Source organism: Benincasa hispida, chromosome 3 (assembly GCF_009727055.1).
Source record: "Benincasa hispida cultivar B227 chromosome 3, ASM972705v1, whole genome shotgun sequence".
NCBI classification, from domain to species: Eukaryota; Viridiplantae; Streptophyta; class Magnoliopsida; order Cucurbitales; family Cucurbitaceae; genus Benincasa; species Benincasa hispida.
The window spans coordinates 17,999,402-18,011,143 of NC_052351.1; positions in this window are offsets into that span (position 1 = coordinate 17,999,402).

Here is an 11,742-nt window from a genome sequence, read left to right on the forward strand (position 1 = left end):
AAGAGGTTGAAACTGAGATATTGAAGCACACACCCTTTATCTTACGCTATGGGTAAATAATCAAAGGCAACGAGCCATATATATATATATATATATATAAATATATATAATCTCATTTAATATATAATTAAACTAATAATATTAATTAATTAACATTTAAATATTATATATTTAATTTCATTTGAATCATATTCAAATGACATCCTCTCACATAATCTATAGTTTTAATATAAATCTCATTCATATTAATTTTAACCTATAGTATTTATATGAATCACATTCATATATTTAATATTTAAATCTTATTCAAATATATTACTCTCATATATTATATAGTATTAATTACAAATCATTTTTATAATTAACCATATATTATAACGTATCAATATACATTATATTAATTTGAATCCCATTCAAATATTTATCTCTCTTATTAATTATAAATCATATTTACAATTAATTATAATGTATCATATATATTATATTGATTTGAATCTTATTCAAAACTTTATTTCTCGTATACATATGATGTATAAATCATACGTATTATAATGTATCAATATACATTATACTTTGCATTATTCATATTATTATAAATTTTTTCTTAATAATTTGAACAATTCAAAATTATTCCAAAACCATTTATTCCTTGTCTTATCCTAAGTGAGCTAGCAAATGGACCTAATGGACCTACTTGTTAGAAGCTCTATTGATACAAGATTAACTAATTGTCTTTAATTAATTAATCGATATTCATTAATTGCATGCCACCCCACTAAAGACCCACAATTGCACTCTTCACACTATAGATATATTTATATGTCTATGAATATAACCAATCAATAGTAAGTCGACCATTCACGAATCGCTTGTAACTACAGCTGGATCAAATTATCATTTTACCCCTATAGTTACATCTAACTCCTTAAATACCACTGATCCCTCTAATGAACAATTAGTTATAGTTCAATTATAAACAAAACCTCTCTCAGGCTAGTGAAGGGTGAGACACCTCATTGTTCAAGACCCGGAATCAGCCCTTAAGGGAGCAATTCATCTACTTACCCTAAAACCATGAAGAAGTGAATTCCATTTTGTGTAACTACATTCCCAGCTACCTACTCGGACAAATCCTCAAAATGCTAGGCTTATTGAGTCCATGAATCTGGTCACTCTCACCCATACAGATCAAAGGATTGCCCTTATAGACAGGAGTTCACAACTCACTCAGGATTAAGGTTGAGTCACCTATGGTCATCCTATTGAACTGTTAATCTCTTCAAGTAATGGCATTATCAAGAAAGACTAATCATTTCACAATCTAGTCTTATACAAACTTTTTATATAGGATACCCTCACTCATATGTTTCCACATGAACGATTAGGGTCATATTGTTGTAACACTTTACAATTACTATAACAATTACAAAGTGGGTCGTATCCGTAGTGTCACTAGAATAAGACGCCAAACCTAATCCATATACTACAAACCATTTAGGTTAATACTTAAACATGATTCACCTGTAAGTCAACCAAATACATGTTTAAGTTATATAAAATAATATTGGATCTTAGTTTATTGGAATGAGTTAAATAATTCTAAATTTCAAATAAAATAACTCCTTATTTTATTAAATAAATGAATTTTGTTATACATTACAAACCACGAAATTTAGAGCACAGTCCCCAACAGTGTTCACCTTTGCTCATCATCTTATGCCTTCGTTATTTGAGGAGATTAAAATTCTAAATGATGTGATCGTGCTTCAAGATCGAAAGCATAAGCTTACTGCATTGATAACCTTGATGAGCCAGGTTGGGGAGAATCTTGATCGTGTTGGGCCCTCTTCATGAGATTCTTTAAGCTAGAGGGGGAGTTGGTTTGTCTATTAATGTTTTTTTTTTTTTTTGCTTGGACGAATGGTTGGTTAGTTGGATGACTGCAGCTGCAAATATTTGGTTTAGTGTTTGAGTTGTTATTTGTTTCTATTGATGTTTTGTTTTTCTCTTGAGTTGTTTTTGTTCCTTTCAGTTTGAATTGTTCTGTGATTGTTTGTTGCTTCTTTTGGTTTGCAGACTTGTTCTTATGGACCTTCATTTCCTCTATGGATTAACAGTCTTGTTTTATATGCCTTCCCTTGTGAATTGTTAATATGGGTTTATTGTGTTGATTATGTTCTATCTTAAAAAAATATATCTTAACCAAATGGGGAGTGTGCTAGAAATATGATATTGGCTAAATATATTTGTGAAAGTTCCTGGCATTACTTTTTTGGGCTTTCTAGCTGTCTCTATTTTTATCTCTGATGGACCTTATCTCAGAGGTTGTTCTTGTTAGGGTTGATACCCTAAATCTCGTTGGTCATGTAGTTTGTAACTATAATATACAAATGATTTATTTATTTAATAAAATATGAGATATTTTTTTTCGACGTTTAGTAGCACTAACCCACAAAACCAATAAACTAATATCCAAGGTTATCTTCTATAGCTTAAACATGTATGTAGAGACATACAGGTGGATCATGTTTACTTAATAACCTAAATGGTCTGTAGTAGATGGATAAGGCTAGGTATCTTATCCTGGTGACACTACGAATACGGTCCACTTTGTAGATGTTACAATTGTTGTAAAGTGCTATAAATGATCTGATCCTAATCATTCACGTAAAGACATGTGAGCAGGGGTGTTCTCTACAAAAGGGTTTGTATAAGACCGAACCACAAAATGAATAGTCTCATTATATAACATTGTTAATAGTAGAGACTTACATTTCACAAGGATGACCGTAGGTGATATGACTTGAATCCTGAGTGAGTTTTGAACTCCTGCATATAAAGGCGATTCTTTGAATTGTATGGGTGAGAGTGGCCAGATTGCTGACTCAATAAGTCTACCATTTTAAGGATTCGTCTAATTGAAGAATTGGGAACACAACTACACAAGATAGAATTCAATCGTTCCCTAATGCTGGGGTAAGTAGATAAATTGCTCCCTTAAGGGCTGCTTCCAGGTCTTGAAGAATCACCTTCTTTTGGCCCAGAGCGGTTTGGTCATAGTTGAACTATGACTTATTGTTCATTAGAGGGATCAATGTTACTTAAGGAGTTAGATGTAATTACAAGGGCAAAACGGTAATTTTGGCCCAACTGTACTTACGAGTAATTTGTGAAGGATCATCACACTGTTGATTGGTTATATCTAATAGACATGTAAATATATCTATAGTGCAAAGAGTGCAGCTATCGGTCTTTAGTGGAGTGATTGACAGTTAATGGATGTTGGATAATTTAATTAAAGAAGTTTAATTAATTATCTAAGTACCATTGATGTTTCAATCTACAGGTCTATAAGGTCCCATTTGTAGCTCACCAGGAATTATTGAGAATTAATTTTGGATTAATTTGAATTGTTCAAATTAATTGAGATAATTAATTTAAATTAATTACATGTGATATAATTAATATAATGTATTTGATACATTATAATATAAAGTTTATTTTGAGAGGAATTAAATACTGAATATGATTCAAATACTATTTATATGGATTGGATTCATATAATTAAATTTAGTATAAATGTGATTTATATTGTTATACATTATTGAGAGAAGTAAAAACTATAGTTTATATCATATTTGATACAATATAAAAAGTATAGGTTATATGTTATATACGCTATAACATATGGTTTAATATATATTATATGATAATTTAGTTATCATAGAAATATATATTAAATTTTTATTATTATTTGTTAAGTTGAATTTTGAATTTAATTTGGGAGGGAGTTATAACTAACTCTCTCCACCTATTTTCTCTCAGTTTTAATCGTGTAGTGGGGAGTGTTGATTCTTTTACGGTTTTTCTTCATCTTCTTCACAGAAATGTGTTTTTTTACTGTAGATTCCCAAAAAAGAACACACAATGCCTTTCTCTCAAATTCTCTCCCTCTTCCCAGAAGAATTCAGAGTCCACACCTCCTGAAATTCTCAACCCCTGTGGAGAATACAGAAGGCTTCACTTGGTGGTGTCCTCATTGGATATTTGTGATCGAGTTGTTCGTGATAGATCGAGGAGGGATTTCGTGAAGAAGTTGTTCTTCAAGGGTAAGTTATTTTCTAACCCTAATTCTCTTCTTTGTTTTCCTTCAAAAGCATGTTGTAATTTTTGTTAAAATGCATAATTTGGATTCTGAATTTTATCATTCTATGAAATTAAAAATTTAGGAATGATTCGCGCTTCCACAATGCACCTCATCGTTCCTTCAGTTCTTCCAACTATCAAATCTGCATAATATTTCTTTCCTTATTTAACTTATTCTGCAGATCATTTTTTGTTTTGTTTTTGTAATATTTTCCTTTTTAGTGAACTGATGAATTTATGTGAGAATATTTTCTATTATTCCGTTGTGCTATTTAGCATAAGAAGTTCTCTTGTTAGGGTTGTCGCATCTATCATTTGTAAGATTGTTATATGAGCTTTAAGGATTCTTGCAGTACTATATTGCTTTTGAGAAGAAGTTCTTTGACTTATCTGTGGTGGCGTATTCTTCGTATAATCTCATTGCATTCACAAAGGTTTGATTGGTCTTAGGGGCTGCCTAAGACATTGTCCAACGAGAATGATTTCTCAAGCCTTAAGGGAAGCCTAAGATGTCATTCATCAAAAAGGGAGTTCTCAAAATTTAGAGGGAGACTAAGTTCTCATTTGAAAGAAGTTCACAAGTAGAAGAAAATATATCATCAAGTGAGAAGGAGTCTCACACACTTAGGTGGAGTTTAAGTATTTCAACACTAATATTCATATACTTACGAGAGTTTAAGTTCAAGAGAGGGGGAGTCTCACATCTAGGAAGAGCCTAAATTTGTAATGGTTTGACTTTCATGTATTAGTGGAGTCCGATCTCAAGCAAGATTGGTGGTCTCTTCTTTGGCACTCTTTCCTCCTCCTCGACCATGGGCACTTTGCTCTTATCTTCTATTTTCAATGCCACTTTCTTTGGTACTGCTTTTTTTCTTTGTGGCTCTAGCCACCTCCTTCTCTGGTTGTTTCTTCTTGCCAACTACCTTTTTCTTTTGTTCTTCCTCCCTCAATATCCATTTTTCGTCTTGAATTTTTTTCACATTGCGCTTGATGTGTTGAGCCTTCTCTCAGTGGACTCTCTTTTCTTCATCGATTTCTTACCTCATTTCTTTTCCAAACTCTAATGTGGCACGCTCTGCGCTATCCATCGATGCTTCGGCCTCGCTTATGATGCGGCCCAGTGATCTCAATATCCTCATCGCATATTTCATGATGAAGTTCCATCGCGGCGACGAGGATCTTGGCTTTCTTCTTTAGCTCATGGAAGCTCTTTCACTTTTTTAGCCTTAGCGGCGAATTTTATGGCCAACCGGTCTGTGGAAGAGGTAGGCAGTCTTATCTCTTCTTCCTCCCTTCTCCCTCTGCCTTACTTCGTGTTCTTTAGTTGAAGTGTCTCTTCCTCTTCATCTAGTAAAACAACACAGTGAGTCGCAACCATCCTCTCATCGCCTACCTTGGCGTTCTGATTCATATTCTTTTGTTCGAATGCAGCGAACATCTTTCCGATAGGCCATTCCCTGGCACTTATTAGACTTGATGCATTGGACACTAGCACCTCAAGGCCACTTACCGGATGGCTAGATCCATGCGATGAGACTTCTTATCCAGCCCCCACCTTGTTGGGCTAGTTAACAATGCCTTCATCGTCAAAAGACTCGAGTGGCTTCAAATTTCTAAGGATTTCACTGTATACTCCTCGCTCATCTCTTCTCCTTGCTTCGTTGGCTTTAGAAGTCAGTGGTTGAACTCATTCTTATAGGGATGACGAGCGTGATAATGTGGGTTCTTGTTGGACTATGGAGGTAGGCCTGATAAGGTTAGGGCTGAAAGGCAGAGGAGCCACCACATTTGGTGGCAGAGCATACATTGGGGTGAGGACGATTGGGAAAGTTATGGGGTTGATGCTCTTCGATGGTGTTACCACTTCGTAGGAAGAAGATGAGGTGGCAACGGGGGTGAATGAGGTGATGTTTTGGTAGGCCATTAGTATAGAAAAGGAATGTGCTAAAATGAAGCTTGGTGAAGAAGAAAGGGAAAGTGACAGTGATGATCAAGGGCTTACCAAAAATCACAAAATTTAGGTTTCTTTGAAAGCGTAGGAGGAAGGGAGGGGGGGGAGGGGGGGGGGCGAAATGGGGTTTAAATAAGCGTGTGAGGAGAGAAAAACGATAGGTCGCCCGGTTTGAGATGATGTTAGTGCATTAAATGAATGTTCGATGTGAAAGAATGTCAGATGACGCTCATGATGGCATCTTTCAACGATCCTAATGGTCAAATTTTGACGTTCTTGGTTCCCTCGCCTGCGATGAGTTTAACTGGAATGCGTTGAGTTGATATTTTAGTGCATTCCAAAATTCATCGCAATACTCAACGCTTCTAAACCCTATTTTTAACTATACACAGACATCCAATCTTAAAAAGCAATCAGTATTCATAAAAGTAGAAAACAATCAATTAAGAAATAAGTGAAATAAAGGAAAAGCATAAAATGATACAAAAAGGATATGATGCATCCCTGAAAAGATGACACCGTTCTCAATGCAGGAACTCTCCATTCATCATCATTCAGATTTTCCGAAGTCAATGGAGTATTTTTCACGATCAAAATCACCTCCAAAATATGGCTTGATCCTCTAGCAATTAACTTTAAATGCATTGGACCCATCCTCATGCGTTAGCTCTACCGCTCCTTGAAGGTAGATCTTCTTGATAACAAAAAGTCCTGACCAGCGTGATTTTAGTTTCCTTGGAAATAGATGGATATGTGAGTTAAACAATAAGACTTTTTGGCCAACTTCAAAATTTTTCTTACTAATGTGTTGGCCATGCTAACGCTTCATGTGCTCTTTGTAAATTTTGGCATTCTCGTACGCCTGTAATCTCACTCATCTAGCTCAACTAACTACAACTTTCTTCCTTCTCCTGATGCAACCATACTAAAGTTGAGCTTCTTGGTGGCCCAAAATCCTTTATGTTCAAGCTTCAAAGGCAAATGGCAAGCTTTACCGAAGACGAGTGCATATAGGGACATTCCAAAAGGCGTTTTATATGCCTTGCGGTAAGCCTATAATGCCTCTCCAACTTTTGTGCTCAATCCCTACGCGTTGAATTAACAACCTTCTCGAGTATGGATTTGATCTCTCTGTTGGACACCTTAGCTTGTCCATTTGTTTGAGGATGGTAAGTTGTCGCAATCTTGTGATGCACATTGTATTTAATCATAAGCTTGCTATGATATAATTTATGAAATGAGTCCCTTCGTCTCTTATGATGGCACATGGGTGCCAAAGTGAGTAAAAATATTTTTCTGCAAGAATTTTGAAACTGTTGCCGCATCATTTGTAGCACATGAAATTACTTCGACTCACTTTGAAACATAATCAACAGCTACCAAAATCTGCTATACTGTGGGAAGAGTCAGTAGGTATCAGTCTAACCCGGGATAGGGTCACTGGACCGCAGTCAAGAACATCCTCAAGTATCTTCGGAGAACAAGGGACTACATGTATGGACTAGGGATTTTATCCTTACTGGATACACAGATTCTGACTTTCAAACCGATAAGGACTCTAAGAAGTCTACTTCAAGGTCAGTTTTCACTCTTAACGGAGGAGCAGTAGTGTAGCGAAGCACTAAGCAGGTGTGTATCACCGACTCCACGATGGAGGCCGAGTACGTAGCGGCTTTAAAGCTGCTAAGGAGGCCGTTTGGCTCAGGAAGTTCCTAACAGATCTGGAAGTTGTTCCAGACATGTCTAGGCCATCACCCTCCATTGTGACAATAGTGGTGCTGCGGTGAACTTTAGGGAGCCTAGGACTCATAAGCGCGACAAACATATAGAGCGGAAGTATCTTCTTATCTGCGAGATAATGCATCGAGGGGACGTGATAGTCACGAAGATCGCCTTGGAGCACAATGTTGCTGACCCGTTTATGAAGGCTCTTACGACTATAGTTTTTTAATGTCATCTTCAGAGCATGGGTCTACGAGACTGATAGCTTGTAGAAATACAAGCTATTGTAGCCTTTTACTTAAAATTATGAGGGATGATTAGCAGAATATGTGTTGATAATACTAAGAATTTATATGGAAAAGTGAGCTTGCATCGACCAGTACTAAAAATCCTCGCTAACCCTATATCATGTGTTATATTGCATCAAAATGTCTATTTTTGTAGCAATTGTAGGAATTGATCGCATGCGTTGATCCCAGATCATCGCAAAGTTGATCGCATGCATTAATCATCAAGAAGACAAATTCATCGCATGGATGTTGCAGCTACAGAGTAATAACCGTGATAGAAGGTTGATCGCAAGGTGGGTGGAATGCGTTGGTACTTTGGGAGAAAAGAGCATGAACGTATACCTTGGGAGTATCAATAAGATAAGGTGATATTGACATTACCCATACCGCAACAAAGGTAACAGTGAGTCAGAACGCAATCATCAATGTTGTCGGCGTTTAAGCTCTATACATAGCACCTTGGATCTTCACTTCAAACCATCCGAGTTTCTGCCTTAAGGTAGATCCTTGTGATCATATATGAGAGTATGAGCAGACACTCTTGAGGATTCTTCACCTCCATAGCCCATTTCGAGTGACGACCAGAGTTTCGCCGAAGATAGAGCTCGAGAGAGACTTCTCCACCATTCATCCATGGCACCACCGGCAGGCTTGATGTACATCTAATGGAAGTAAGAGATTTCCTACATCTAGCCCTCCATCTTTCTTCTTATCTTTGTATTGTATTACATTTTGGCTTAAGACTTTAATACATTTTGTAATCAATGTATCTCTTTAGTTCCTTCAACACCATCTTCATCATCTTCTTCTTCTTTATCATCTTTTACTTTCATTGCAGTGAGTTAACTGTAGATTGCAAAAGTTATCGCATACTCAATCATACGACATAGATATATGACGCATATAGCAAACCACCGAGAGGTGTACGTTGTGCGAGTATAGTGAGTCAATCCTCTTTGCTTAGTGCGAGGCTATCACAATGCTTGTTTATAAGCTGAGTACCAATAACCAACTGCCCGAGAGGGTAAATAGTGGAACTCACTAAGCAAAGTAAGCAGTGTTTCTAGAGATAGGAATAATCTTATGCTCAACGCAACCATGCGTTATAGAGATATAAGCATGAGGCTGACCACCGAGAGGTGTGCGATGCGTTAGTGTGGCGAGCTGGGATTACCCTTACGACCAAGCTTAATGACGCGGAGAATTTATCCACTCCATAATTCTATTTCTTCATGCATCTTATTACGCGTTAATAGTCGCCGCATCTCTACCAATTCTCATAGTTAAACTTCCATTGCTCAATCTGTTTAGTTAGGAGTAGGAGTAGCGCATAATCCATTAACTTCTGTCTTTTTACTTTTATTTATCACCTCAAACGTATTGCTTCACAAATATTATTGAGTTTCAAGTCTCTGTGTTCGACCTCGGATCATCCCGAGAAACTTGCGTTCTCGTTATACATGGCGAGAAAGCAAGAAAACTTGTGATAGGAACGCATGGTCATCGTATACGTGTTTAACGCATATTGCATATTTTCCAGTCCAATGCATGACCATCGACGCATGGAGATTAACGCATAACATAAGATAAGCATATTTATTTTCCACTCCTTTTTCCGAATCAACAAGTTTTTTATTCGGGTCACCTTCAGAGCATGGGTCTACAGGACTGTCCGCGGCTGGACTAGGGCAAATGGGAGACATGCGAGTGGGGGCGTCCTATACAAAGGAGTTTGTATAGTACCGGACCATGAAGTGTTATAGTCTCGTTATATAACGCCGTTCATGACAGAGACTTCACTTCACTAGGATGACCATAGGTAACATGACTTCAATCATGAGTGAGTTGGGAACTCCTATCTTTGAGGGCAGTCTTTTGATTTGCATGGGTGCGAGTGGCCAGATCACCGACTCAAACCTACCACTTTGAGGATTCGTTTGATTTAGGAGCTGGGAACTCAGCTACACAAGATGGAATTCACTCATTCCCCGAAGCAAGGGTAAGTAGATAGATTGCTCCCTTAAGGGCTGATTTCGGGGCTTGAATGATGTGGTGCCACATATCTTTTCATGGCCCGAGAGGTGTCCATACATAGTAGGACTATTTTGTATTAGAGGGATTAGTGGTACTTAAGAAGTTAGATGTAACTACAGGGGCAAAACAGTAAATTGGCTCAGCTGTAGTTACGAGCATCTGTGAAGGGTTATCATACTATTGATAGGTTCTATCCGATGGACACAAAAATATATCTATGGTGAGAAGAGTGCAATTATTGGTCTTTAGTGGAATGCCTGATAGTTAGCGGATGGTGGATCTCGTGGCTAAAAAGTTTAGTCAGCTATTCACGTACCGTTGCAGCTTCGAGCCATAGGTCCATAAGGTCCCCTTGGTAGCTCAATGGATTCAAGTTGAGAATCCATTTTTGGGTCAATTTGAAGAGTTCAAATTGACAAGAGGGAGTTCGATTATATATGATATGATTGACATAATGTATGAGATACATTAAATGGAGGAAAATGATATAAATATAATTTATATCTGGTGGAGGAGAAAAGGACTATGGTTCATTTGTTGCATATGATGTGATATTAAACCATAAGTTATAAATATAATATGATTATATTTATTTTTTAATTAAACAATTATGGGATAATTGTTGCCTGGCTTTTTCTCCGTAACCGAATGAGTTAGTGGGAGGTTGCATTTAGTTTTCATAACTGAAGGATAAAACGAAAATTGTTTTTATTTTGCAAGAGATCAAACATTCTCTCATCGATTGTGTATACTGCCTATCGCCTAGCAAATCGAGAGCATACACGACAGCTCAAAGTTTCTAAACGATCGTGTACACACACGTTTTTGTTAAACGATTGCCTAGAATTACCTAAACGATCGTCTAACTTTTTCTAAGCGAACACGCATCTGAGCGTTGTACTAAACAATCGTCTATATGATCAATCCCCTTTTACTTTACAATCGTGTACCTTTACCTAAAAAATCAAGCACCCGTCGATATGATAGACACCCGATATCTCCCACTTGCTTGGTCGTGATAAACGATCGTTCCTCCTCCTTCCCTCTACAAAATCCAACAGAGCCCACCCCTCCTTGATTCTCATTCTGAGAATACCGAGGGTGTCGAGTGGTAGTGTCTTCCCTGTGTAGGATTGTATCAATTGAAGCAGAAGTACAAGGATCATCTAAGCATTCAAATTCACTAATTTAAGCATAATATAAAGCATGCTTCTGCAGAAAAAATGGGTTTCAAGACATACCTCTTGTAGAACTTTTTCAAAGCTCCATCTCCAGCTGCAATCTTCTCCATATCTTATTGTAGACCACCTCAAGATCTTTCCCACTATTCTTTTGGTGCTCTAGATTGAATTGTGGGACTCAAAACAAGCTTGAATCAAGGGATGAAGAAGAAAAGCTCATTGCAGCAACCTTTGTTAAAGAACCTTTCTTCAAATTGAATTTTCTCTAAAAATTCTGTAGATTGCATGCCCGATTTTCACTCCAATCTTCTCATTATATTGCAGATCACATGCAAAGAGAAGAGTTGCATGAGTTGCAGCTCATACTTGGAGAAGACAAGGCAAATGGTTGCTTCATGTGTGAGCTAGTTAAGTGATG